This window comes from Bactrocera tryoni, unplaced genomic scaffold, assembly GCF_016617805.1.
Source record: "Bactrocera tryoni isolate S06 unplaced genomic scaffold, CSIRO_BtryS06_freeze2 scaffold_25, whole genome shotgun sequence".
NCBI lineage: Eukaryota > Metazoa > Arthropoda > Insecta > Diptera > Tephritidae > Bactrocera > Bactrocera tryoni.
Window position 1 is genome coordinate 3,441,343 of NW_024395977.1, and position 27,278 is coordinate 3,468,620.

The window sequence follows — 27,278 nt, forward strand, 5'->3', positions numbered from 1 at the left end:
CGAAGGGTAATCCTATATAAAATTCAAGGTAAGGCATTACATGCTTTTCGTACTTTATCGTCAGATGCAATCTGGACCGAAATCAAAGCAGCCCTAATAAGAACTTTCGGCATTAAGGAAACATACCATCAACTTTACAAGCAAGTATTTGCACTTCGACATACTAACATTAGAATTTATTTAGAATTGTTATAAAATACATATATTGCACAAATTAAACGAAAAGTTTGAATGCGATGTAAGTAAATCAATAGAATTTAGTCCTCTAAATAATGAAAAAATTATTTTAAGAACCTTTTTGAGTAATATAGACGCTAATTTGGCTTCAATAATTATAAATAGGAACATAAATTGCTTATCAGATGCTTGTCATTTATTAGGTTTAATTTATTTAATGTCATTTAAAGGTTTAATTCGTAATCAGAATGAGTGTAATAGTATTAATTTTTATTATGATTACTATAACTATGCAAAACAAAGTAGACACACAGATTCAAGTTACAACTATAACAGAGGCCAACCAGAATATAAAACAAACCAACAACGTTTAAAAAATCATAACGAAAATTTTCAGAAATTCTATCCTGATCAAAATAGAAGTTTTTTGCCAAGGCAAGACACAAAGAATTATTCAAGTCAAACTAATAATAAATTTCGGTTGCAAAATTGCAATCAATATAATAATACCCCAAATTTTAGAAGAAGTGAGCTAATGAATACAGATTACGCACAAGTTGATGAAATCGATAGAAAGCAAGATTCAAATTTTCATGTTATACGTAGGTTGCTATATATATTTCTGGCCTAATAATGTAAATAGGCATATTTATCAACGAAAATGTTTTTTTTTTGTGTTTTATTGCATTTTTTTTTTTTGTCGATTGCTGTTTTGTTTCGAGCTCATACGCATAGATCCATGATTCGTCACCTGTGACGATCTTATAAACGTCTTTTGAAGCACCGCGATCGTATTTTTTCAGCATTTCTTTACACCAATCCACACGAGCCTTTTTTTGAGCGATTGTCAAATTGTGCGGGATCCAACGAGAACAAACCTTTTTTACGGCCAGGTGTTCATGCAATATCGAATGTATGCAGGTGGGAGAAATGCATAGGCATGCCTCTATCTGAAAGTATGTTACATGACGGTCTTGCATTATCAGTTCACGTACGGCATCGATGTTTTCTGGCACAACGGCTGTTTTGGACGACCTTCACAGAATTCGTCTTTGAGCGAGCGTCGGCCACGATTGAATTCGTTGTACCAGTTTTTCACAGTGCTATAGATTGGTGCTTCATAGCCATATAAAGATTTTAGTTCATCGATGCACTCTTGTCGTGATAATCCACGTCGAAAATTGTGAAACATGATCGCACGAAAATGTTCACGAGTTAATTCCATTTTTTGGCCGAGATGAACTTTTTAATTCCCTGTAAATAAAACAATTCACGATTAAATGACAAAACGTTCTGAGTGATGTTATGCTAAAAAATGTCAAACTTTTCAATGGAAATGTCAGATTGCACCTGGCAACACTTAGTGTTGCCCTAGGCCAGAATATATATAGCAGCCCTCGTAGGAACATTACCCATAATAGAGTTACACATAGAAAATAATACTGTTTCATGTTTAGTCGATACTGGCTCAACTACTACACTTCCAAATGAAAAAGTACTATCTTAAAATTTAAATCTTTAATGATTTTTGATAATTAAATTTGTGAAAGATTATCCATATAGTAAAATAAACGAGTTTCATCATTTAAATACAATTAGTATATATAAAAACTTAAATACAGAAGAAAAGAGCGCTCTAAACAAAATACTCAATATCACGATTTAAATTATGTACACAGAAGGTCAGCAGTTAAGTTACACTAATATTACTAAACACGAAATTAAAACCACTACCGACAGACCAATTTACACAAACGCTTATAGATTCCTAAAATACACGAAAAAATTACAGATATGCATACATTATAAAAGAAAGGAACTCCGCTTATAATAGCTCCTTATGGATCGTACCTAAGAAAACAGACCTAACTGGCGAGAAAAAATAGAGAATAGTAGTATATTATCGCAAATCAAACGAAATTACAACGGACGACAAATTTGCAGTACCGAACATCGACAATATACTAGACAAACTTGGACGAGCACAATACTTCTCGACAATAGATTTATCAAAAGGATTTCACCAAATCCTTGTCCAAGAAGAAGACCAGTTGAAAACTGCTTTTTCTACCCCCTACGGACATTATGAATACGGATGCCTTTTGGACTAAAAAATGCTCCAGCGACGTTTCAAACACTTATTAATAGTGCTTAGAAAGAGTTTATTAAATAATTTTGCGTTGTGTATCTATACGATATACTTATTTTTTCCACCAGTTTTGACGAACATGTTACAAGTATCAAACAAGTTTTAGCGAAGTTAAGAGAAGCGAAACTAAAAATCCAAATCAATAAATGTATATTTTTCTCAATAGAAACTCTATACTTAGGTTACATTTTGACACCTGAAGGCGTTGTAGCAGGACAAACATCCTGATTGCTTTGCTAGCCGAACTTTGTGTTAGTTGTGTTAGTTACATCATTTATAACTCAAGAACGGCTGAACCGATTTGGCTGAAATTTATGGGAAGTTAGCTTAGAACCAGGATAAGGATATACGATACTTTTTTATCTCTTTATGTTAAAATTTAATAAAACTCATAAATACAAAAATTGTTTTTCAAATAATAAGCATTTGTTCAAAATTCATGTTTGTTGGAATCATTTGAATATATGCGTACAATTTTAAACAGAGTCTTCCTCAAAAATAATAAAATTACTAAATATTTGGAAAGAACTGCAACCAAATACGCAGTGAAATAGATTATAACTGGCTAAGTAATCAGTTGTTAAGTATGTATTATACCACGTGCATTCCAAAATACGGATGTCATAACCTTTGCAGCCGACTTTTTCGTCTTTCCAGGCCTGAGAACCGCTTCATCATGCCCACTAGAAAGACTGTCGATTGGACTCCAGTGGGAAATGATAGAGCTTTGTTTCTATTGTCACACACCGACGCAAAATTTCGGTTTTATAACCATTAAAGAGCACTCAAACACTTCTCAGAAACAGTTATTCGTTGTTTTTGTTGGATTATGAACTTGCGAGGCACCCACTTTGCACAGAGCTTTCGCCTCTTTAGAGCATCATTGTCCTCGGTGCTCATTTCGCCTGTTTCCACCTTAGCAAATATCTTTACAACGGTGGATTTCTCTGAGCCCAAATTCAACAGTATTTTCCCCCAAAAAGCAATGCTTTATTAACACACGAAATGCTTTATGATCCATTTTTTGTAAACTAACACAAGTTTCTTCACAAAAATAATAGTTTGAATCCAACTAATAGAAATCACATAGATGGTAGTAGTGGTATTATCTATGTATCAGCCACAGTGAAGCGTGGATGGGTCCTCTAGTAAATAATAATAAAAAAAGACTTACATAAGTTTAGAAGATCTAAGTAATAATTTAGGACAAATTTTAGAACGAAACATTTCAGGTTCAAAAATAAGAATTTACACAGATCTAGACGATGAAAAATACAATATTTTACAACAAAAAATTGTAGATATGTACAAAAATAAGCCAAATTTCAAATTTTTCATATGTTCTTACAACGCAAAAGATATGGCTTCAGAAAACGAAACATTTAGACAAATTCACATGTACCATAAAAATTAAACAGGTCACACTGGTATTAATGAAAACTACGAAGGATTGAAAAAAGTTATATATTATCCAAATTTAAAAGCTTTGATAAAGAAGTATATTAATAATTGCGATACATGCAATAGAATAAAATACGATCGCAAACCCGTGAAACCTAAGTTCACAATGACTGAAAACCCAAATGACACGGATTCCAAATCTAATTTTTTAACATTTATATATCGTTTTTCTAAATTTGCTACTGCCTACTACCTTGAGGACAGAATTAACCAAACAATAATTGAGAAACTAAGACAATACCAATCACAGAAATGACATTTTAAAGCATTAATAACAGACAACGAATTTAAAATCGTAAACATTAGGGTTTACATCAGAACAGAAAATATAAATTTTCATCTAACAAAACCGAATAATCACACTGGAAACGTCGACATTGAGAGGTTGCATAATACACTAACTGAAAAAATTAGGATGTTAAACATAGAAAATAACTTGTTAGGCATTAAAGACAAAGTAAGCAAATCCATTGAGTACTATAATAATTCATACCATTTTATTACAAAAGAAAAACCAATTAATGTGGAATCAAAAAATTGTAATAAAACAAATATATACACAAAAACGATTAATTAAAAGAAGAGATATTTGAATAAAAGAAATCTGCATAGAGAAAATAATCAAGAGTACAAGAATAATGGTTACATTAAAAATTATAAAAATGTTCGTCATAAAGAACAACCGAAGTTTATATTTAATGAATTGAATAATATACATGCTAAAAATATTAAAAGAAAATATGAATTTCATGATAAATTTAACATACAAGAAATTAACTAAAACAAAAAAAAATAAAAACAAGCAAACAAAACAAAATCGTAATGCAATGAATAAACAAGAACAACAAAAAATAATAATTTAATAGATATATATATTTAAACAAAACAAATTGTACAAAAAAAATTAAATATGTTGAGGATACATGTAAATATTTGCTTTATTTAACTTTTATGATATTTAATTGTATTATTTCTATTACTGATTAATTATGATATTATATCACAATTCATGTACTTGTAAAACAGTCTGGAAACTATCCCTCCACTAACCTCATTACGATATATAAAACATATGTACGATATTAAGGTCTCCTATAAGCATACTAAGATTATTATAAGTCAGTCTTAAGATTCATTTCACAAATAAATGTTGTACATATTAAATGTTGTGCATATTATACTAACATAATTATTATACTACCATCGCAGTATCGAATATTCAAAATTATTCTATTTTAATTTTAGGTTATCCGACAGTTGGTGCTGCGATCAAATTTAAATAAAAAAATATTTCGTAGTTTTGTGTTATTATTGTGTAATTTTAATTCGTGTGCTAATTAAAATGTTATATCAAAATATAATTAGTGTTCGAAGAGTTTTGAAGTGTGCAGAAAAACCCATTCATTTTGCGTATTTAATGAGGAATCGAAGTGAGTATATTTCTTATAATTTTTTTTTTATTGAACTTACACGTGCGTTCATTAACAACCACCCTAAAATTAATTTGGGAGCTCATTGATTTCACAACGATTTTTTTTTTTATTTTTTATTATTGTTTTTATCAAAAACTAGAGGACCCGTCCACGTTTTACTGTGGCTGTTACATAGGTAGTGCTACTAATACCATCTATATGAGGTCGATTATTTAGATTATGACTATTAGTTAAGGAGATATAGCATATTTGGTGAACTTGTATAAGTTTACAAAAAATGAATCAAAAAGCATTTCGTGCGTTAATAAAGCATTGGCTTTTGGGGGAAAAATACTGTTGAATTTGGGCTATGCACCAGTGAAATCAACTCAGTCAAATCGATAGTCACCATAGTGGACTGCATATTATGAAACGGTTCTAAAGAGTGGAAAGAAAAAAAATGGGCTGGCAAGGTTATGGCATCAGTCTTTTGAGATGCACGTGGTATATTAAAAGTATTATTAAGTTTGGTTTGTTATCAATGCATTTGCGTCCTTCGCCCATAATCTAGCAAAGTATCAGCAATGCCTTGACGTCGAAAATGTCAATGTCATTTGTTTTTTGTGATATTATATATGTATATCTGACGGATTCGTCCTCAAAAAAACAGGCTAGTTCAGGAGCAAAATCCTATAACCCATATTATAAGCATTTATAGATATGCAAATTTTTACTTATGTATTTCTTTTAATTTTTGAATTACTAAAATTTTCAAATTATTCTTACATGAATTGTGAACAAATGCTTATCATTTAAAATTTAAATTTTGCATTTATCAAAAGTATTCAAAGTCCTTACCCTAGTTCTAAGCTACCTCCCCACCATTTTTCAGCCAAATCGGTTCATCATCTTGAGTTATAAATGGTGTAACTAACGCGAGTGTCTTTTTTATATATGTATGTATATAGATTATTAATTTTTGGAAATGTTTAATAAAAAAAAGCAAAAATATAAAATCATACGTTTCTTACTTAAAATTTGTTACAATAAATTTTTTTAGTTCATTAATTTAAATTTCATCTTAAATAAGTAACTCGTATTCGTTGTGCATTAGTTCGTGGAAGAGCAAGAAATATTGGTCGATGTACTCGGAACGCGCAATCGGTCCATGATCGTCGGTTTAATAGATCAGTCAACGAACAATCGGCGGATAATATAAATTTAAGAAATCAAATTGCACGTACACGTGCACATGAAAATTCAGGGCAACGAACTCAACGTCTTCGTGCTAATACCTTAAGACAACGAGGGGCACGTCAACAAGTGACCAACGCACATAGAGAACATAACCAACGGCGAATGCAGGATAATCGAACATTGGCACGAGCATCACTTAATCGTCGGGCGTTTTGAAAATTCGTAAAAATCAATTTATGCTTCCAAATGACGTCTTTTGGAGCAACAAAAATTGTTCATCATGAAGATGAAGAAGTCAGAATTATGAATCTACATTCAAGATTCAAGATCAAGTGTACAATTGAATCAGTTCATTGCTTCCAATGCCTGATGTCGATCCAAAATTTTTACAAATTTATTTTATGGGAAATGAGGAGCAAAAATCACATATGTACATGCTGCGCTTACAACCATATAGAGCAGATGGAAGAACAAGAAATTGTGGACATTTTGGAAACGTTTTTGAAAAACCCTTTCTAACAGACCGCAAAACGACAAATACTTCATTGTCATTAAAGTGCCCTATGGAGAGCACGCAGGCACATATAATGTTCCAATGTTACTGAAGTTGCAGTTGTTATGACTGGTGACCCATGTGAATGTCGAAGCATACGCATACAACGCCGATGCAAATAATTCGAGACAATCATAGTTCTTACGGTGTTTTGCAGTATCCGTTGATATTTTGGGAATGACAAGATGGATATCATTTAAATATTAAACAAAGGAATCTAACTACAGGTACAAATTATATATTTGGCTAAATGAGCACCTGACCCCCTCTTAATATAATACTCCTACACTCCGCATATACACACCATACTCAACACGACTACACCATCTATATCATCCACACATCATAAGCAACACATCTACACCATATTCATCATCCACACCTCACACTCAACACACCTGCATCATATACACCACACACGAGGACCCCGGACACAATGGACAAAAGGGACTGACGGACGGCGCCGAGCCTCTTTCTTGTACGATCCGCACGCATATACATACGTATCGTCAGTCCGCTACGAGTTTCTTATAACAATTTTCCCGCTTTTATTCGATATTGAGCAGAGTCGAAGCCAAAGCATAGGTGAGTTGCAGCGAGTTTTTTATAACGATTTTCTATGCTCCTTCGAGCCGTACCGGACGGCACTAGTGATAAAAAACATAAAATCTTTTACGGAAACTAAAAATTCGGTGACGGTAACGCGATAACCAAATTATAAAAAAACAATCCAAACTAAAAAATTAAAAGTTGTCAAAAGACAACGGTGGTGAAGTGACACAGTTAACAAAAAAAAAAAGTGAAGTATTCAAAATTGTGGAAAGACAACGGTGGTGGTGACATACATACATAGTTTAAACAAGACCCGTTGGTGGCAACATTTTGAAAAAAAAAATATATATATATACATACATATACTCGTATATATGTATATATGTATGTATATGTACATACATAACTACATTACGTGTGCATAAGTGCTGTAACAAAACTAAACGAAGTGTGGTGGCAAAAGTGCTGATCAAATAACATATACAAACAATACACGTACATATGTATGTAAAGAGTTAGGCCATAGCCAAACGCAAAAGAAACGCCTTTAACCAACTAATCTCAGAGGTAGATAACGACCCTTGGGGAAGATGCGAAACCATGCAAGTGCCAATTCTTCAAACTAACCGGTACGAAATCGCGGAAGTGGCCCACGAAGAAATACAACTTGCGGTGAAAAAAATCAAGGTAGGCAAAGCATCCGGCCTGGACGGAATACCCAATTTCGTAACTAAGCGCATCATCCAGAGAAAGCCAACATTGTTCCAAAACGCATACACAAGCTGCTTGAAGGAAGGGATCTTCCCCAAATGTTGGAAGCGTCAACGCCTCGTTCTTCTCCCCAAAGGGGAGAAACCTCCAGAAGAACCCTCGTCATATCGGCCCTTATGTATGCTTGATACAGTTGGAAAAGGTTTTGAGACAATTGTCTGCAAGCGACTCGAGAAATATACGGAAGGAGACGCTGGGTTGAATCCAATGCAATTCGGTTTCAGGAAAGGACGAAGCACAGTGGATGCGATAAATGCGGTTACCAGAATAGCGGGAAAAGCATTGGAAGGGAGTAGATGGCGCTGGAGTGACAAAAAATACTGCTTTGTGATTACCCTGGATATCAAAAATGCCTTCAATTCAGCGAACTGGACCCTAATCATTAGAGCTCTGATAGAGTTAAAGGTTCCGGACTACCTTATCCGAATTGTGGCAAGCTATTATTGCGGTCGTAGTAGTAGCGAAAACTCTGGACGAGGCGAAGAACAAGTGCAGTGAAAGCATCAGCAATGTTAAAAGATGGCTCGAACCCGCTGGCTTACAACTAGCTGCTCACAAAACGGAGGTTGTTTTGATGAGTAGTCGAAAAAAGGTGGAAACAATTGAGATATGTATTGATGGGCATACAATAAAGTCAAGTCCACATCTAAAATATCTTGGAGTAATCCTGAATCATAGGCTTTCATTTAAGCAGCACCTAATGGCCACACACACCAAAGCGGCGAGGTCCGTGTCGGCAATAGCGAGAATAATGCCCATTATGCGAGGCCCCAGACAACTTGTCAGAAAGCTGCTGACAAGCGTCAGTAGCTACATCCTTCTGTACGCGGCGCCAATTTGAATATCTGCTATTAAACATAGCTCATATATGAGAGGAATTGCCTCGGTTCACAGACTGGCGTCATTGAGAACTTGCTGTGCATTCAGAACAGTGTCGGATGATGCAATCCATGTTATATCGGGAAGACTCCCCATAGACATAGCAGCAGAACGTTGCTCATCAGTTCGCGATATGAGGACTAACATGTCACCTAGCCAATATAAACAAGAACTGGCAAAAATCAACGAAAAATGCCTCCGAAAATGGTAGGAGAGATGGAATACCTCAACGAAAGGAAGGTGGACCCACTCTCTGATACCCAATATTAGAGAATGGGTTACACGAGATCATGGGGAGGTGAACTACTACTTCACGCAGTTTCTATCTGGTCACGGCTGCTTTAGAAACTATTTGTACAAATTCAAGCATGTGGAATCTACTCTCTGCATGCACTGCGAAAATTATATAGAAACGGCAGATCACGAATTGGTGGAATGTGTCCGCTTCCAAAAGGAAAGGCAAATACTTTCCGATAAAATAGGAAACCTTACCCATATGTTCAAGGGACGTAGTAAATTTTATGCTAACTTCCCACCTAGCATGGGATATGGTATGTGGGATAATAGCATATATTATGCAAAGGCTGCGAGAAGATGAAATCGCTGTAAGACCGAGAGTGCAGTCCCGAGAAGTTGCAAACGTATGACAAATTAAGAAATAAGTTTACGGCCTGACCGAAATTCCGGTCAAAAAAAGTAGTGAGAACCGTTACCAAGCTGTTTTCGGTATTCGGTTTATTTTCCGGTAGAAACCGAGAAACCGCAAACAAAGCAGTTTGGTACTGTATATAGCGGATTATTGATTGCCGGCAAATGCTTACCGTTGTGTTATAACACAGAAACTATTCTCAAACAAGTAAGGAAGGGCTAAGTTCGGGTGTCACCGAACATTTTATACTCTCGCATGATAAAGTGATAATCGAGATTTCATTATACGTCATTTACGTATTTTTCAAATACCGTATTTTTGTAAAGTTTTATTCCGCTATCATCATTGGTTCCTAATGTACTATATATTATACAGAGAAGTCATCAGATGGAATTCAAAATAGCGTTATATTGGAAGAAGGCGTGGTTGTGAACCGATTTCACCTATATTTCGTACCTGTCATCAGGGTGTTAAGAAAACATAATATACCGAATTTCATTGAAATCGGTCTAGTAGTTCCTGAGATATGGTTTTTGGTCCATAAGTGGGCGAGGCCACGCCCATTTTCAATTTTTTAAAAAAGCCTGGGTGCAGCTTCCTTCTGCAATTTCTTCCGTAAAATTTAGTGTTTCTGATGTTTTTTGTTAGTCCGTTAACGCACTTTTAGTGATTTTCAACATAACCTTTGTATGGGAGGTGGGCGTGGTTATTATCCGATTTCTTCCATTTTTGAACTGTATATGGAAATGCCTGAAGAAAACGACTCTGTAGAGTTTGGTTGGCATAACTATAGTAGTTTCCGAGATACGTACAAACAACTTAGTAGGGGGCGGGGCCACGCCCACTTTTCCAAAAAAATTACGTCCAAACATGCCGCTCCCTAATGCGATCCCTTGTGCCAAATTTCACTTTAATATCTTTGTTTATGGCTTAGTTATGTCACTTTATAAGTTTTCGGTTTCCGCCATTTTGTGGGCGTGGCAGTGAGCCGATTTTGCCCATCTTCGAACTTAACCTTCTTATGGAGCCAAGGAATACGTGTACCAAGTTTCATCATGATATCTCAATTTTTACTCAAGTTACAGCTTGCACGGACGGACAGACAGAGATCCGGATTTCAACTCTGCTCGTCACCCTGATCACTTTGGTATATATAACGCCATATCTGACTCTTTTATTTTTGGGACTTACAAACAACCGTTATGTGAACAAAACTATAATACTCTCCTTAGCAACTTGTTGCGAGAGTATAATAAATAATTTAATCATAATCTATTAAAACAAGTGTGTAAATACTTTCTGATTTTTCTTCCGAATGTTTCCTGTGTTCTCTTTTTAGGGTAACTTCCTGGTCTTCTTTCAGTCTTCTTTTCAAGTGGATGATGATATAGATTCGTTCTATATTTTATTAAATTGATGTAATTTATGATGCTAACACCACTATGGTAAATTTTCACTTAATTAATTAAAACTTCAGCTAAAAATGTAGACTTCACTACTCAAGTTATTTAGTGTAACTGAAAGTATAAACATCTAGAATAATAATATATGTATATTATACATATACTCGTATAGTACATACAAATATATATGTATATCTTAGAAATTAGTAATTTGCTTAATAGCCTTGAAAGTATTTACACGGAAAACTCCTACGTAAATTGCATTTTTAATGCTTTCTGAAACAAAGGAGTTCATCTTCCACAAAAGTTCGCTCGTGAAGGCTAAACTATGAAGGTAGAAAATTTGTGAAAACAATTTTTAAGTATACCATATATCAAGGTTGAAAGTTTGAGTTGTTATGAATAGACACAGGTAGGTGTTTCATTTTTGTTTTAAAAATTATTCAATAACATTTGAGTAAGGGGATTTGCAGCCAAATACATTGAAAACAATTTTAAGGAATAAATACTAATTCCCATTAAATATATATGCTAAATATTGTAAATTATTACGTCTATGTACACATCTGTGTCTTAATATGGGCTGAGAATTTTTATACTCTCGCAACAAGTTGCTAAGGAGAGTATTATAGTTTTGTTCACATAACGGTTGTTTGTAAGTCCTAAAACTAAAAGAGTCAGATATGGGGTTATATATACCAAAGTGATCAGGGTGACGAGTAGAGTTGAAATCCGGATGTCTGTCTGTCCGTCCGTCTGTCCGTCCGTCCGTCCGTCCGTGCAAGCTGTAACTTGAGTAAAAATTGAGATATCAAGATGAAACTTGGTACACGTATTTCTTGGCTCCATAAGAAGGTTAAGTTCGAAGATGGGCAAAATCGGCCAACTGCCACGCCCACAAAATGGCGAAAACCGAAAACCTATAAAGTGTCATAACTAAGCCATAAATAAAGATATTAAAGTGAAATTTGGCACAAAGGATCGCATTAAGGAGGGGCATATGTGGACGTAATTTTTTTGGAAAAGTGGGCGTGGCCCCGCCCCCTACTAAGTTTTTGTATATATCTCAGAAACTACTATAGCTATGTCAACCAAACTATACAGAGCCGTTTCCTTCAGGCATTTCCATATACAGTTCAAAAATGGAAGAAATCGGATAATAACCACGCCCACCTCCCATACAAAGGTTATGTTGAAAATCACTAAAAGTGCGTTAACCGACTAACAAAAAACGTCAGAAACACTAAGTTTTGCGGAAAAAATGGCAGAAAGAAGCTGCACCCAAGCTTTTTTTAAAAATTGAAAATGGGCGTGGCGTCGCCCACTTATGGACCTAAAACCATATCTCAGGAACTCCTCGACCGATTTCAATGAAATTCGGTATATTATGTTTTCTTAACACCTTGATGACGTGTACGAAATAGGGGTGAAATCGGTTCACAACCACGCCTTCTTCCAATATAACGCTATTTGGAGTTCCATCTGATGCCTTCTCTGTATAATACGAGTATAAACATTAGGAACCAATGATGATAGCGGAATAAAACTTTACAAAAATAAGGTATTTGAAAATATGTAAATGACGGATAATGAAATCTCGAATATCACTTTACCATGCGAGAGTATAAAATGTTCGGTGACACCCGAACTTAGCCCTTCCTTACTTGTTTTCATTCCGTTTGTAACTCCAATTGATCCAATTGATTGACTCCTAAATGCAAATATGTTCCAGGCGAAACACTACTTATAATTGAATCCTGCCTAATAATCAGAGACTCTGCGCAAGATGGGACATTTAAATGCCATTTCTTTAAAAGTTTCAATAAACCATCAAAAGCCACACGAGTTACGTTATTTTTCACTGCCCATTGTTTAAAGTCAACGACCAAACTACTTTCATTCACATTTATAGTTTTAGAATTTTCATTGTTAATTTCAACCACATTTTCATTATCATTGTCACATTCACTAATGTCATTTGAATTATTTATATTTAGAATTTCATTTATTTCGGCACTAATTAATCTTCTTTGATGACGTTTGCTGTACATACTTAAATAACTTTTAATACTTCACACGCGACCGCTTTCAACCCATACTTAAAATTTACTAAAAACGACAATCATTAAAATTGAAAGACAACAATTGTCGGCGTCGTGGCAGGATTAATGGTTACCAATTATTTTCAGAAAAGAACTACAACAAAAAAGAATCGGTTTTGTCACACAACCTATTTCCTATGAAATTTAGTACTGAAGCGCTTACATACCCAGAGGGCTGGGTCGATCAGTTGTGCGGATGACCAACTCATATGAATAAAATTCGCACATTTCTTGAAGATAACAACAACGATTTTAAAGCGAAATTTTTTTCGTTTCTTGCCCGCAACCCATTACCAACTCGCTTACTTTTTTCAGTAGTGAATTATTTTGCTACTGGGGTGCAGTGATCTCTAATACGAGCGCTCATTAAGCACATAATAAATAAAATATCCACCTATAGGTATACCCTATAGGACATTTGGACATAAAGCAAATATAAAAGAAATATACACAGAAAAATAAAATACTTAAAATAATTTCCGGTCATTAAAAAAAAATAATAATTAAATCAAATTTTAGTGATTAATTATTCATTTCATTTTAAAACTCTTATTAACTTAAAAGAGTTCGCGATTACTATCAAATACGTTTTATCTCTATATCAATTTCGCTGACAACTCTTATTTACTAAAACGAGTTCTCGTCCAATCATATACATACATGTATACGAAAATATTCGGAAATCTCGGTTTATTAAAAAGCCATTGGTTTAATTGATTTTCTCGAAACTCTTACTTACAAAGAGTCTTCTATTCAAAATCTTATCTACAATTTTAGTCTTCACTTGACCGTTTTGATTCATTCTATACATCTTTAAATGAGCTCAGACTCAAAGGAATCTAAAACAACTCAGTTGCTAAAAGTTCCAAAGATGATTTCAGAAGAAAAAGTCCATAATGCACCGGCAGAAGCTACACGCTTAAAGCAAGGTGCTACAAAACTAAAGAGGGGTAAAAGATATTTCTTATACAAAATTCATTGCTTAGAGTGACAGTTTGATACGATATTGCACTCGATTTTCATCTTCATCGATTCAAGACAATTCTGAATCGGTATTAGAAATCAAGAAAGACAATTTAGACAACTTCTGGACATGTCTCCAAGCGGCATATGACGCAATCGTGGAATCTGACGACTCCAGATCTACCGGAAAATTTTAAATCCTTGGCATACACCAAGTATGAACACTGCCCTAGACCAGTTCAAAGACACAAAGGCAATGATTTCTGATCAACTAAAGCTATTAAGAGCAATCGCACCTACTCCACAACCGAGAGTAGAGCTGCCACAAAGACAAGCCCAAGAGGCAAGTTCAGGCATTCACCTTAAAGTGCCAGTATGCGGCACAGTGGCCGTCCTTCCGGGACATGTTTACAGCTGTGTACATAAACCATCCTAAATTATCACAAGCGCAGAAATTGTATCACCTCAGATACAAAACCAAAGGTCAAGCAGGCGTAATAGTCAAACAGTTCGCTCTCAATGACGAAAATTTCAATTTTGCTTGGGAAGCTCTTAAAGCACGTTACGAGAGAATATTGGTCGATAAGCAAGTGACGATACTAATGAATTTACCAAAAATTCAGAAAGAAACCAGTGAAGAATTCATAAAGCTTCAGTCCACGGTTTCAAATTGTTTGTCGGTTTTATCGACACAGAATATTCCCACAGATAATTGGGACCCATTCTGGTAAATATATGCACAGCTGCATTACCAGAAAAATCGTTACTTTTTTGTGGGAGCAATCGCTCTCTTCGCGAAGAAAGTGCCCAACGTGGCAGCAAGTGAAAGAATTTCTTACTACCCAATATGAAATTGCAGAAAGGGTAGATAAAAAACTAGGCAGAACGAAAACGTTCAAAACGACCTCAAAAGAAGCTTCAATAGACCCCAAGCAAGTAGTCACAATAATTTAAATAGAAGCTTTTTTAAGAATCAATCGTTCACTTCCGAACAATATAAACAAACTTCATGCGAGAGGTCACAAACTCCGTCTTCCACCGAAATTTCGTAAGAATGAAAAAAATTATGTACCAACTGTCTGTCACATGCGCATACGCTTAAAGATTGCGAAAGCAAATTTAATTGCGTCTACTGCCATAAAGACATCATTCAATGTTACATATAACCAATTTTTCCAGCTCACCCCAAACAGCGCAAACGTAAAAAGAGCAAAAGGTTTAGTTGCAACAACAAATTCTGAAAACTGCACAAGAAGCACCATGCTGCCCAAAGGGTTGAAAACCCAAACGCTACATAGCGAAAATCACAATAGGGTACTATTACCCACCGCAGTTGTCTCCATCGAACATCGAGGAGAACTGTTTAAACTCAGAGCCTTAATAGACCAAGGATCACAACGATCATTTATAGCGTCTAGGGCACAAAACCGGCTACAGTTGCCGACCAAACTGGCCAATTTTGAAATCACGGGAATGGGCGGAAGAGTTGTTCAAAAATCAAATTAAATCTGCTCCACAACCTTAATTTCTCCCCAAGCAGACAAGTGCCTTCAAGCAGAAGTCATAATCTAACCGCAACTTACCAACATGCTTCCAAGCTATCATATATGTAGATAGCAAACATTGGCAAAAGGTTATACACCTAAAGTTAGCAGATGCCAACTGCAACATCCCCACTGAAATAAACCTTCTATTAGGATGCGACCTTATATCGCAAATTATACTAGAAGGTGTTGAAAAAATTTTAAAAACTATTCTAGCTCAAAATACCATATTCGGTTGGATACTAAGTGGACTAGTTACGGAACCAGTCACAGCAATGGCAACTCAAGTTGAGGAAATCTCAAACGAGTACCTCAATACACAATTGAGAAAATCTTGGGAGTTAGAAGAACTCCCCATTTCAATTACAACACCAGAAAGATCAGTATTGTGAAGACTTTTACAAAGCCACAACTACTCGATGAGATAATGGTCAGTATGTCGTGCGACTACCACTAAAACAACAATTTCCAGACACACTAGCTTTAGGCCACTCTCGCACCTCTGTAATACAGCAGTTTTTACGTATGGAAAACAAACCTACTTAAGAATGGTGAGCTCAAACAAGATTACGATGGTGTCTTAGTACCCCCATTTAGACCACATGGAGGAAGTAAGTCCATGCGGAAAAATCATAAAAGGCAAATATTACTCATTCTACTTGCCACATCATGCAGTAGTAAAGCCTGGGAAAAAAATCACACAGGTTAGAGTTGTCTTCAATGCCTCAAGATCCACTAGCTCGGGGAATTCCCTAAATCAGTGTTTCCCAAAGTGGGCGATAACGCCCCCTTGTGGGTGCTGCAGGTGTCAAGGAGGGCGGTAAGATACCCAGAAAGAAAATGGGGGCGTTGTGTAGAGGCCTGGGGGATTATTTGTAATGCTATTTAGCTAGGAGGCCTCTTAGACAACGACTACATGAGCTCTCGACTCTCAACAACAACTTGTGAACATCGACTAATATGAATTAAAAGATTGCTCAAACTCGGTTCTATATTATTCTGCGCGTAGTTCATATATCTGTCCTATTTTATTGAATATAGAAAAAATTAAAATCATGTCAATCGGTCGCTCCGTTTCATAACGGGGCATCTCGACAGGATAGAATTTATAGAATACTAACTGTCAAACGTATTGCTATTGCAATTACCAAATCTGTATGTGGGCATTTGCTATCATAATATAATCATTTGCGCAAAGGTGTAGGGTAGGTAGGTTCGAGCTGATGTAGCGAATGCTTTGAGCTCTTGAATAATTTATTTTATCACTTGCGAAATGACGTCGGGTAGGTCGCTGATGTAACGTTTTGAGTTTTTGAACTCCTTAAATCTTTTATGTGGAATATAAAAAAGGATCTTTATCCTTTCTTACAAATGTATTTCTGGGAAAAATAAGATAATACGAAAAAGAGAAAGATCCTTTTTTTACAAATGTATTTCTAGGAAAAATAAGAATTCATATTTTTGGACTACTATATAATAATTGTGCTTAAGTATTCCTATTTAAACAATGTAATATTTATTTTATATTCATTTGTGGTTTTGCGCGCAATAGATGAGCATAACTTACGCCTCCTTTACACCACTCGCGAAGTTAAACGTATTTCTCAAAGCAAAACAATGTCGGAAGTAAAAAAGAATAGACGTCAATACTGTGCGGAATACATTAAATTCGGATTCATTGAAAATCCCACAAACCCATCCTCGCCTTTGTGTCTTCTATGTCTAAAAACATTTTCGAATGAAGCAATGAAGCCTTCAAGACTGCAAAATCATTTGAATAAAATGCTTCCAGATAAGAGAGACAAGAATGTAGCATATTTTCAAGACCTAGAGAAGAAGCATAATACTCAGCCAAGTGTAGCAGAACTATTTTCGGCGGCTGCTAAGCAAGATGACGACGGACTTCGAGCTTCGTACAATATCTCTTTGTTAATTGCTCAAAAAGGCAAACCACATAATATATATATCTTAGAAATTAGTAATTTGCTTAATAGCCTTGAAAGTATTTACACGGAAAACTCCTACGTAAATTGCATTTTTAATGCTTTCTGAAACAAAGGAGTTCATCTTCCACAAAAGTTCGCTCGTGAAGGCTAAACTATGAAGGTAGAAAATTTGTGAAAACAATTTTTAAGTATACCATATATCAAGGTTGAAAGTTTGAGTTGTTATGAATAGACACAGGTAGGTAAGCCATTTTTGTTTTAAAAATTATTCAATAACATTTGAGTAAGGGGATTTGCAGCCAAATACATTGAAAACAATTTTAAGGAATAAATACTAATTCCCATTAAATATATATGCTAAATATTGTAAATTATTACGTCTATGTACACATCTGTGTCTTAATATGGGCTGAGAATTTTTATACTCGCAAACAAGTTGCTAAGGAGAGTATTATAGTTTTGTTCACATAACGGTTGTTTGTAAGTCCTAAAACTAAAAGAGTCAGATATGGGGTTATATATACCAAAGTGATCAGGGTGACGAGTAGAGTTGAAATCCGGATGTCTGTCTGTCCGTCCGTCTGTCCGTCCGTCCGTCCGTCCGTGCAAGCTGTAACTTGAGTAAAAATTGAGATATCATGCTGAAACTTGGTACACGTATTTGTTGGCTCCATAAGAAGGTTAAGTTCGAAGATGGGCAAAATCGGCCAACTGCCACGCCCACAAAATGGCGAAAACCGAAAACCTATAAAGTGTCATAACTAAGCCATAAATAAAGATATTAAAGTGAAATTTGGCACAAAGGATCGCATTAAGGAGGGGCATATGTGGACGTAATTTTTTTGGAAAAGTGGGCGTGGCCCCGCCCCCTACTAAGTTTTTGTATATATCTCAGAAACTACTATAGCTATGTCAACCAAACTCTACAGAGCCGTTTCCTTCAGGCATTTCCATATACAGTTCAAAAATGGAAGAAATCGGATAATAACCACGCCCACCTCCCATACAAAGGTTATGTTGAAAATCACTAAAAGTGCGTTAACCGACTAACAAAAAACGTCAGAAACACTAAATTTTGCGGAAAAAATGGCAGAAAGAAGCTGCACCCAAGCTTTTTTTAAAAATTGAAAATGGGGGTGGCGTCGCCCACTTATGGACCTAAAACCATATCTCAGGAACTCCTCGACCGATTTCAATGAAATTCGGTATATTATGTTTTCTTAACACCTTGATGACGTGTACGAAATAGGGGTGAAATCGGTTCACAACCACGCCTTCTTCCAATATAACGCTATTTGGAGTTCCATCTGATGCCTTCTCTGTATAATACGAGTATAAACATTAGGAACCAATGATGATAGCGGAATAAAACTTTACAAAAATAAGGTATTTGAAAAATATGTAAATGACGGATAATGAAATCTCGAATATCACTTTACCATGCGAGAGTATAAAATGTTCGGTGACACCCGAACTTAGCCCTTCCTTACTTGTTTTCATTCCGTTTGTAACTCCAATTGATCCAATTGATTGACTCCTAAATGCAAATATGTTCCAGGCGAAACACTACTTATAATTGAATCCTGCCTAATAATCAGAGACTCTGCGCAAGATGGGACATTTAAATGCCATTTCTTTAAAAGTTTCAATAAACCATCAAAAGCCACACGAGTTACGTTATTTTTCACTGCCCATTGTTTAAAGTCAACGACCAAACTACTTTCATTCACATTTATAGTTTTAGAATTTTCATTGTTAATTTCAACCACATTTTCATTATCATTGTCACATTCACTAATGTCATTTGAATTATTTATATTTAGAATTTCATTTATTTCGGCACTAATTAATCTTCTTTGATGACGTTTGCTGTACATACTTAAATAACTTTTAATACTTCACACGCGACCGCTTTCAACCCATACTTAAAATTTACTAAAAACGACAATCATTAAAATTGAAAGACAACAATTGTCGGCGTCGTGGCAGGATTAATGGTTACCAATTATTTTCAGAAAAGAACTACAACAAAAAGAATCGGTTTTGTCACACAACCTATTTCCTATGAAATTTAGTACTGAAGCGCTTACATACCCAGAGGGCTGGGTCGATCAGTTGTGCGGATGACCAACTCATATGAATAAAATTCGCACATTTCTTGAAGATAACAACAACGATTTTAAAGCGAAATTTTTTTCGTTTCTTGCCCGCAACCCATTACCAACTCGCTTACTTTTTTCAGTAGTGAATTATTTTGCTACTGGGGTGCAGTGATCTCTAATACGAGCGCTCATTAGCACATAATAAATAAAATATCCACCTATAGGTATACCCTATAGGACATTTGGACATAAAGCAAATATAAAAGAAATATACACAGAAAAATAAAATACTTAAAATAATTTCCGGTCATTAAAAAAAAAAAATAATAATTAAATCAAATTTTAGTGATTAATTATTCATTTCATTTTAAAACTCTTATTAACTTAAAAGAGTTCGCGATTACTTTCAAATACGTTTTATCTCTATATCGTTTCGTTGATGACTCTTATTTACTTAAAAGAGTTCTCGTCCAATCATATACATACATATATACGAAAATATTTTGAAATCTCGGTTTATTAAAAAGCTATTGGTTTTATTGATTTTTTTGAAACTCTTACATACAAAGAGTCTTCTATTCAAAATTTTATCTACAAGTCTAGTTTTCACTAAGACGTTTTGATTCATTCTATACATCTTTTAAATGAGCTCAGACTCAAAGGAATCTAAAACAACTCAGTTGCTAAAAGTTCCAAAGATGATTTCAGAAGAAAAAAGTCCATGTGCACCGGCAGAAGCTACACGCTTAAAGCAAGGTGCTACAAAACTAAAGAGGGGTAAAGATATTTCTTATACAAAATTCATTGCTTAGAGTGACAGTTTGATACGATATTGCACTCGATTTTCATCTTCATCGATTCAAGACAATTCTGAATCGGTATTAGAAATCAAGAAAGACAATTTAGACAACTTCTGGACATGTCTCCAAGCGGCATATGACGCAATCGTGGAATCTGACGACTCAGATCTACCGGAAAATTTTAAATCCTTGGCATACACCAAGTATGAACACTGCCTAGACCAGTTCAAAGACACAAAGGCAATGATTTCTGATCAACTAAAGCTATTAAGAGCAATCGCACCTACTCCACAACCGAGAGTAGAGCTGCCACAAAGACAAGCCCAAGAGGCAAGTTCAGGCATTCACCTTAAAGTGCCAGTATGCGGCACAGTGGCCGTCCTTCCGGGACATGTTTACAGCTGTGTACATAAACCATCCTAAATTATCCGAAGCACAGAAATTGTATCACCTCAGATACAAAACCAAAGGTCAAGCAGGCGTAATAGTCAAACGGTTCGCTCTCAATGACGAAAATTTCAATTTTGCTTGGGAAGCTCTTAAAGCACGTTACGAAAACGAGAGAATATTGGTCGACAAGCAAGTGACGATACTAATGAATTTACTAAAAATTCAGAAAGAAACCAGTGAAGAATTCATAAAGCTTCAATCCACTGTTTCAAATTGTTTGTCGGTTTTATCGACACAGAATATTCCCACAGATAATTGGGACCCCATTCTGGTAAATATATGCACAGCTGCATTACCAGAAAAATCGTTACTTTTGTGGGAGCAATCGCTCTCTTCGCGAAGAAAGTGCCCAACGTGGCAGCAAGTGAAAGAATTTCTTACTACCCAATATGAAATTGCAGAAAGGGTAGATAAAAAACTAGGCAGAACGAAAAACGTTCAAAACGACCTCAAAAGAAGCTTCAATAGACCCCAAGCAAGTAGTCACAATAATTTAAATAGAAGCTTTTTTAAGAATCAATCGTTCACTTCCGAACAATATAAACAAACTTCATGCGAGGAGGTCACAAGCTCAAATCTTGCGAAATTTCGTAAGAATGAAAAAATTATGTACCAACTGTCTGTCACATGCGCATACGCTTAAAGATTGCGAAAGCAAATTTAATTGCGTCTACTGCCATAAAAGACATCATTCAATGTTACATATAACCAATTTTTCCAGCTCACCCCCAAACAGCGCAAACGTAAAAAGAGCAAAAGGTTTAGTTGCAACAACAAATTCTGAAAACTGCCAAGAAGCACCATGCTGCTCAAAGGGTTGAAAACCCAAACGCTACATAGCGAAAATCACAATAGGGTACTATTACCCACCGCAGTTGTCTCCATCGAACATCGAGGAGAACTGTTTAAACTCAGAGCCTTAATAGACCAAGGATCACAACGATCATTTATAGCGTCTAGGGCACAAAACCGGCTACAGTTGCCGACCAAACTGGCCAATTTTGAAATCACGGGAATGGGCGGAAGAGTTGTTCAAAAATCAAATTAAATCTGCTCCACAACCTTAATTTCTCCCCAAGCAGACAAAGTGCCTTCAAGCAGAAGTCATAATCTAACCGCAACTTACCAACATGCTTCCAAGCTATCATATATGTAGATAGCAAACATTGGCAAAAGGTTATACACCTAAAGTTAGCAGATGCCAACTGCAACATCCCCGCTGAAATAAACCTTCTATTAGGATGCGACCTTATATCGCAAATTATACTAGAAGGTGTTGAAAAAATTTTAAAAACTATTCTAGCTCAAAATACCATATTCGGTTGGATACTAAGTGGACTAGTTACGGAACCAGTCACAGCAATGGAAACTCAAGTTGAGGAAATCTCAAACGAGTACCTCAATACACAATTGAGAAAATCTTGGGAGTTAGAAGAACTCCCCCCCATTTCAATTACAACACCAGAAGATCAGTATTGTGAAGACTTTTACAAAGCCACAACTACTCGATGAGATAATGGTCAGTATGTCGTACGACTACCACTAAAACAACAATTTCCAGACACACTAGCTTTAGGCCACTCTCGCACCTCTGTAATACAGCAGTTTTTACGTATGGAAAACAAACCTACTTAGGAATGGTGAGCTCAAACAAGATTACGATGGTGTTTTAGTACCCCCATTTAGACCACATGGAGGAAGAAGGCCCATGCGAAAAAATCATAAAAGGCAAATATTACTCATTCTACTTGCCACATCATGCAGTAGTAAAGCCTGGGAAAAAAACCACACAGGTTAGAGTTGTCTTCAATGCCTCAAGATCCACTAGCTCGGGGAATTCCCTAAATCAGTGTTTCCCAAAGTAGGCGATAACGCCCCCTTGTGGGTGCTGCAGGTGTCAAGGAGGGCGGTAAGATACCCAGAAAGAAAATGGGGGCGTCGTGTAGAGGCCCGGGGGGTTATTTGTAATTCTATTTAGCTAGGAGGCCTCTTAGACAACGACTACATGAGCTCTCGACTCTCAACAACAACTTGTGAACATCGACTAATATGAATTAAAAGATTGCTCAAACTCGGTTCTATATTATTCTCCGCGTAGTTCATATATCTATCCTATTTTATTGAATATAGAAAAAATGAAAATCATGTCAATCGGTCGCTCCGTTTCATAACGGAGCATCTCGACAGGATAGAATTTATAGAATACTAACTGTCAAACGTATTGCTATTGCCATTACCAAATCTGTATGTGGGCATTTGCTATCATAATATAATCATTTGCGCAAAGGTGTAGGGTAGGTAGGTTCGAGCTGATGTAGCGAATGCTTTGAGCTCTTGAATAATTTATTTTATCACTTGCGAAATGACGTCGGGTAGGTCGCTGATGTAACGTTTTGAGCTTTTGAACTCCTTAAATCTTTTATGTGGAATATAAAAAAAGGATCTTTATCCTTTCTTACAAATGTATTTCTGGGAAAAATAAGATAATACGAAAAAAAGAAAGATCCTTTTTTTACAAATGTATTTCTAGGAAAAATAAGAATTCATATTTTTGGACTACTATATAATAATTGTGCTTAAGTATTCCTATTTAAACAATGTAATATTTATTTTATATTCATTTGTGGTTTTGCGCGCAATAGATGAGCATAACTTACGCCTCCTTTACACCACTCGCGAAGTTAAACGTATTTTCAAAGCAAAACAATGTCGGAAGTAAAAAAAGAATAGACGTCAATACTGTGCGGAATACATTAAATTCGGATTCATTGAAAATCCCACAAACCCATCCTTGCCTTTGTGTCTTCTATGTCTAAAAACATTTTCGAATGAAGCAATGAAGCCTTCAAGACTGAAAAATCATTTGAATAAAATGCTTCCAGATAAGAGAGACAAGAATGTAGCATATTTTCAAGACCTAGAGAAGAAGCATAATACTCAGCCAAGTGTAGCAGAACTATTTTCGGCGGCTGCTAAGCAAGATGACGACGGACTTCGAGCTTCGTACAATATCTCTTTGTTAATTGCTCAAAAAGGCAAACCACATAACATCGGAGAAGAGTTAAATGAAGTAATAATTACCATGCTTCATAAACCGGCCGCAGATATTATCCGAAAAATTCCTTTGAGTAATAATTCTGTGCAAAGACGAATTGATGAAATGGCTGAAAACATTGAAGAATCATTGTGCGATCAGCTGAGGTCAAGTCAATTTTCAATTCCGCTGGATGAGTCCACTTTACCAACTAATGAAGCATTGTTGTTGTCTTACGTGAGTTTTATTAAAGATGAGAAAATGTGTTAAGAACTATTATTTGATAGAAATTTAGAGACCGATACAAAAGGCGAAACCATATTCAACATATTGGAAAAGTTTTGCGATGAGAAAGAAATTCCTTTGAAAAATATTATTTCAGTTGCTACGGATGGCGCTCCGGCTATGACAGGGTGCCATAAAGGCTTCATAGCGTACTTAAAAAATAAAATTCCAGATGTCCTTGGTGTACATTGCGTTATTCATAGACAACATTAAGTTGCTGGAAACTTAAGTGAAAAACTATTTCAATCACTAGAATATGTCATCAAAGCAGTCAATAAAATCCGCAACAGCTCTTTGAATGATAGATTATTTCATCAGCTTTGTATTCCTAATGACGAGGATTTCAATCGTTTGTTGTTTCATACTGAAGTTCGTTGGCTATCAAGAGGCAATTGTCTGACTCGATTCTACAACCTGCTTGACTCTGTTATAGAGTTCTTGGAAACTAAAGATACAGAATTTCAAGACAAGCTCATAACATTGAAGAATGATATAGCTTACATGACAGACCTGTATAAATTGTTCAACGACATGAATCTCCAACTGCAAGGTGATAAACTAAATTTAATTAAAACAAAAAACGTAGTTGCTGCTTTCGCTGCCAAACTGCTTCTACACAAAAAGAATTTGGGCAGACGTGAGTTTCACATTTTTCTGAATTTATCCGTATCATGCAGTAACGACGAATTGTTTGCCTACTGCCAACATTTGGAAAACCTCCACATTGACTTCACCGAACGATACCAGGACATTTTGAACTTGGAAATACCAGACTGGGTGTTGGATCCGTTTTCAAATGTCAACACAGCAATGTCACCTCAGCTGGAAGAAGAACTTATAGAATTGACAACAAACGAGGAAATAAAAATCAAGTTCAAAAATGGTTACCAAGAATTTTGGCTACATAAACCGATCTCGCCCTGGATTGTGGTCAACCGTTCAACGATTCTTGATAGCATTCCCATCTAGTTCAGGGAATTCCCTAAATGGTATTATATTTACGGGACCCATACTCCAACCAGATTTAATGCTTCTGATATTTAATTGGCGTATATTCAAATACGTATTCATAGGGGACGTTGAAAAAATGTATCGGCAAATAGTCGTACATAAAGACGACCAAGATTTTCAACGTATTATGTTCCGAATATCCCCCACAAGTCCTTTACGCGACTTCAAACTAAAAACAGTTACATCTGGCGTTAACTGTGCACCATATTTAGCCATTCGAACTCTTCACGAATTGGCAGACAACACAAAGTCAGAATTTCCTCTGGCAACTGAAGTGTTGAAAACTCAAACGTATGTAGACGATATTTTCTCTGGATGTCACACTCTTCCACAATCATATGAGGCCTTATCACAGGTAATTAAAGCCCTCAAATCCGCAGGGTTCCCATTACGGCAAATCACCCAAATATGTATACTCAAAAATATTCCAAACGAAAATTTGTTGGACACTAATTTCCTTATATTCGAAAAGGAAAGAACAACAAAAACACTAGGCATCCAATGGAATGCGATATCAGACCAGTTCTCATACACGAGAGAGTCCATATCCGCATTATCAGCCGTCACAAAAAGACAGATTCTATTCTCGGTGGCAAAATTTTTCGACCCCGCAGGATGGCTTTCGCCAATTATGATCCAAGCGAAAATCTTAGTACAAGAACTATGGCTAGATGGAAACGACTGGGACGAACAAGTGAAACCTCTTCGTTTAGAAAAATGGTCCCAGTTCGTAAACAATCTGAATGATATTTCTCAGATACAAATTCCACGATGAGTAAACTACTCCCCCGAACACAAAGTCGAATTACATGGCTTTTGTGACGCCTCAGAAAACGCATACTGCGCTACTATCTACTTATGTGCGCACGCAAATTGACACCACGACCGCAAGCCACTTATTAGTAGCAAAGGTGGCACCTTTGAAAACTTCAAGTCTCCCACGACTTGAGTTATGTGGCGCACTACTACTGTCAAAATTAGTAGCCATGGTGCAAATGCATTTAAATATGACAAAATGCAAACCATATATGTGGTCCGATTCCGAAATTGTACTAGCCTGGTTGGAAAAGCCACCACATGCATGGAAGACGTATATTTCTAACCGAACGTCTCAAATACTTGACCTAGTAGGATCAGCCACTTGGCGTCACGTAGCCAGTGCTGACAATCCTGCCGATCTAGGTACAAAAGGGTGCAAGCCACCGCACCTTGCCACTACCACCCTCTGGTGGAATGGCCCCCGATGGTTGATAGAATCTCCTGATTCTTGGCCAAAGTCCCCCATACGCAACATTATCGCACCAGAAGGTCGAAAAATCGCCACCTTTCACACATTATTGGATGATGCCGACATCCTTGAACGATTTTCATCGTTTCCAAAAGCTCTCAGAGTAGTTGCTTATATGTTCAAATTTATCGAGCAACTCAAAAGCAAAGTAAAAGGATCACGTAATTTCCCATGCAACAAAGTGACGCACCTAGAGTTACAAAAGGCAAAGGCAGTACACCTTGAGCTGTGTAGTAATCTGACGACGGAGGCTTTTCTCGCGGCATTTGCTCGCTTCGTCGCTCGACGTGGCTACCCATCAAAGATCATGAGCGATAATGGCAAAAACGAGCCACAGAAAAGCAATTTGTGGATTTTTTAAAACAAGTGTCACCCGACATCGTACAAAAGTACGCCCCTCAAGGTATCAATTAGCAGTTCATACCCCCAAGCGCTCCTCATATGGGCGGTTTATGGGAATCAGCTGTGAAAAGCTTCAAATCCCATTTCAAACGGGTAGCTGGAAATTATAAATTCAATTACGAAGAGTTCACGACGTTATTAAATCGAA